The sequence below is a fragment of the Pinus tabuliformis genome, chromosome 4_2 (assembly GCF_031772625.1).
Source record: "Pinus tabuliformis cultivar Carrire ecotype Pingquan chromosome 4_2, CPIR1, whole genome shotgun sequence".
NCBI classification, from domain to species: Eukaryota; Viridiplantae; Streptophyta; class Pinopsida; order Pinales; family Pinaceae; genus Pinus; species Pinus tabuliformis.
In genome coordinates this window covers 123,323,658-123,328,427 of record NC_142304.1, presented here as the reverse complement: position 1 = coordinate 123,328,427, position 4,770 = coordinate 123,323,658, and positions in this window count along the sequence as shown.

Below are 4,770 nucleotides of genomic sequence, written 5' to 3'. Positions count from 1 at the left end.
GAAGAAGCAGAGAAGAACAACATTGCAAAGGTAAAATTTGACATTTTGGTAATAAAAATAGAGGAAATGATACATAAGATCACCATGCAAGATAATTTTTTGTGCAAGATCACCTTGACACATTTATTTCATAACAAGAAGAGGTTGATAGCCATGAACAAATTCCTACTAATTCCAACTACCATAGATCAGAAAATGTGGAAGAGGAATCTACTAATTTAATGTGTACGTTTGATGAAATTACTTCTTTTAATGATTTGCCTAAGTATGATCAGTATGATGATAATTATGTTCTTCGAACTCAAGCTAGCTTTACAGAGAAATTAGAAACTAGTTTGGAGGATGAGGAAATTTAGTTTCAGCAAATTAAATATAGTGATCAGCCTATACATATCATATATGAGACTGAGAAAGGAAGTGCAGGAAATTTGGGAATAAGTGAAGGTTATTTGCCTCTTTGTCTTGCTTCATTTCAGTTCATCAGAGAAAATTTTACAGCAATAAAAAATCAGCAGTCTTTAGGTATTGATATTGACAACAAACAAGACAATAAAAATCTTAATCAGGATTCTTTGGTTTCACAATTACAATTATCAAATTTCATTGAAACACCTGATCAAATGAAACAGGAAAGTTCTATACCACTATGTTTTGAATCATTTCAATATTTAAAGGAAATGTGGTATAAAATCTCTAAAGAAAAGGATGAGTAGCTTGTAGAAATCTATGAAGTTCCATTCAAACCTCTATGCAGTAAGTTGCAGCAATCCTTCCAAGTTTTTTATGATCCAATAGCTAATATATTGGATAATGAATGCAATCACAAATTTTCTCCATTCACTGACTATGAGATTCAGGATCAAGATGATAAAGGTTTCATCAGTCAAACATTTCAATCAGTGGAAATATCATCACAAAGCTTATCTAAAAATCTGCAGGGGGATAACGATAAAAATGAAATTTCAGTTTCATGACATGGAGGCCATCCATAACAATTGTACAGTTGCTTAAATCAATTGAATAACAGTGTATATATTTTGGAAGATCCTTTTGTACACTTTTTAGAGTCAACAAAGGAAATTAAGTATATCCTTATCTTCTCATTTGTTGACAAGGTTATATTGGGCTATAGAACTTCATTTTTAATCACAAACAAGCACAAGCAGCAAGATACATCAAAGTATATAATGCTTGAATGGTTGCATTGGCTGTTTTATTTTACCTAACTAGCAGTTGGACAACTGATTAGAGTAATTAGGTAAGATTTCAGTTTGAATAAATTCAGTTTTTCAGCAGCAAGTTTATTTCAAATCAGATTTCAGTACAACATGTGTCAGATTTCAGTTTGCAGAAAAGGTTATGATTTTACTTCAAGATTTTCAGTCACAGAGATTATACAACAAAGCATGTGCAAGCTTGGGATCGGCCCAATGGATCAGGCCACTAGTTGATGGTGTTCTTGACATCTCACAAGGAGATGCCATCCCCATGTGGAGCCAATGTTAGGGTCCTATAATAATAGGATTCATAATTTTGAATTGACCATGTAAGTTTTGTAATATTGTACATACCTTTTCTTTTTGAAAATGTTTTCCCATATTTAAAATATTAAAAAATGTAAAGAGGGTATGTCCTAAAAGAAATATCAAAGGACAAAAAGAATAACAAAAGATCAAAAAAGTGAAAAATATGAACCCCAAACAAAAACAAATCATGAAAGTGTGCAAGTCCAAGTGCCACTACTTTTTACTTCACTGTGCAAAATAATGGTTGTGTACAGCTTGTCATAAATGCCACAACCCATGATAGTCAAAATAGTTTAATCTTGACTAGTTCATGCTTTAAATTTCATGTTTATAGTTAGAGAATAAAGATCTAGCCAAACTATTTAATCTTGGCATATCAATAGTTAATCTGAGCCATTGGATGATATAAGGTTAGAATTAGATAGTTTGTTTGACAAAGAAAAAGGAAAGAAAGGGTCTGCTAGCTTAAATGCACCCAAGAAAGTGAAGAAAAAATGTTAGGGTAAGTAAAGGGTAGGTAGAAGAAAGGTTGCAGAAGTACAAGGTTGTTAAAGCATAAGTATACTTATCATGCTTAACCATATGTTTCAGTGTGCAGGAGCAGTTATGAGAGTAAAAGGATGTTTACAAGCTTATTTGATTAACTTCCCTCATTTCATTTCACCCCCAATACATACTTACTAATTTAACCCTTACCCATTGGTTTCATACATTTCCCTAGCAAATTACCCTCTAAAACTCATTTCCCAACCCAAAACCCCTTTTCCCTAGTGTGAAAACCATTCCCCTTGAAAAAATACCCTTTCCCCTCATTTTAACCTTTTTTCATTAATTTCAACCCTTTTCCCTAGACATTTCCCTTTAAAAATCACCCCCCTTGTTAATTTCCTTTTTCCCTTGTAAACCCACTAAAACCCCTTATTCTAAGTTTGAATAATGTATTGGGCCCCATTAAAAAAAAAACCCTCCCCAATACCCTTTTAACGTATATCCCTAGTGTATTTATTCCCGAGTCTCGCATTTTATTAAACCATCACAATATGTTAAATCCCGCTCATATACTAATAATAACATTTAACTCTAATTATTTAATTCCCCTTATACATGTATCCCGTATTAAAATAATTCCCGCATATATATTAATCCCAAACCCATATAATACAAACCCACATATATTAAACTATATTAATATATATCCTGACCCCACCTCCATTATATCAAACTACTCTTCCATAACTGACCCCACATCAAGGTTAGCACCTGACCATATTCATCGCGCGATAGCCCTCCGATCACTCACCCACAAATCTGACGATGCGCATCCATATCGCACTCATCCCATCTCTAATCTTTACTTGCCCGAGAGCACGCGAGATTTGCGGTTTTTCTCGGGCCCCTTTCGGCTACGTGGTAGCTCTAGGCGAACTCGCGTGCTCTCGGGGAAATATCGCCCGACTGCCAAAAGCAGTGCGATGGTCCCCAAAACCGCCTCCCCACGAAAAACACAAACCACTCACTGTTCATTTATCGAATTCTACGCCAAATTTGACCGCTACCCGTTAAAAGGCCGAAAACGCCCATTTTTTACTATTTTCACTCATTTTCACAGTGAAAGCTACCTAAGCCTTCGTGCGCCACCCTCAACATCTGCAACCGAATTTGACCCCTGATTACCTTCCGAACACGCTCCAGACTGCGTCCACAGACATCTCAGTTCAATAAAGCCATTCATTGCCTTCCACACAGACTTATGATTTATTAATGATTGTTTCATTTTGCATGTTATTAGAAAGCCTGAAGATTGGACAAGCAAGTTTTTATACTAATCGCAAAACCTGTTTGCTCCAGATTCTCAGGAAATTTATTCAAAGGCTTCATTGAGCAAGAGTTTTGTGTAGAAAGAAGAAAAACAAGCTTAATACAGTAACAGAGTAGAAGGAAACAATTTACACAGTAATTTTTAAAACAAAGATGAAATCATTTTCATCAGCACAACAAAAGTTTCTTACAAACTACTCTCCAAGAAACATTTTGTATTCGACATGTGTTTTTTAGTAAAAATAATTTTTACTAAAAACATCGAAGCATGAAAGAGTGAGTAATATTTACAGTAAAAGGTCAAACTAAACAGAACATCCAGTGTGAAGATCAAACGACAAAGCAGATTAAAAGGAAAAAGATCAAAGATTAAAAGCCAGAAAAACCTAAATAACTGGGACAACAAATAGCAGTTCAATCACTGTCTATATCTTCTTGCATGAAGATATTTCTTTTTCCTAGAATAAATCCTAAAACAATTTAGGATATTTTGTAATAGTTTTTGTATAAATAATTCATAAATTGAAGTATTAAGGGGGGATTTCTGAATATTTTTATAGCTGACTGATCTACTACCTAAGGGTTATTGTACCAATTTCTAGTTGACAGACATGACAAGTTATAAAGAAACTTCTTTACAAGATTCATGTGTTGAGCTATCTCAGTGAAGTACAAATTTCATCTTGTTTATGTTCTTTTTCTAAGTATTCCATAAACTCATATATGTTCTAAATTGGAATGTTATAACAGGGATGTTACTGCAGAAATTGTTTAAGTACACTCTGCTTTTATTGTTATACATTTTTATGTTTTCTTCTGATATTCAGAGTAGGGAATTCTTCATTGCTCCCTAGTTTCAATTGACCTCTTTCACTTTCTTCATTGTCTGGTTTAAGGAATCCTTAACTGCTTCTTGATCCCGATTGGATACCATTTCACCATCCAGCCTTTGAGATCTGATATTGCTCAACTATCTTTCCCTGTAAATTTTTTTTATGGTTTGTTGTTGTTCAGTTTTCAAATCCTGATTGACTCCATAGCCCAATGGAAAAATAACATTCATCTATTCATCTAAGTAAGTGATCCCACCACCCAAATTCAAATCAAAACCAAATCAAACTTACATAACTAGCCTAAAATCATTTTAACTAAAACAAAGTTAAATCTTAAAGAGAGAGCCCTCTATGAACATTAGGAAGGCTAGATCCTAGTCTCAAAAGTAGGTTTGTGGTTACCTCGGTGATTTCTTTCTTTAACCTTGAGAAATTACTGAGTGCTAACATGGTGGATGTTGTTAGAGAAGTTGTAGTAGTTGCAGTTTCACACAGGTTTCTGAGGAAAAAAATCAGCGCTCTTGAATGAGCTGAGACAACCTTATTATTTCCCTTAGGTATGTGTGCTACCACAACCATGATGTTGGCATTGG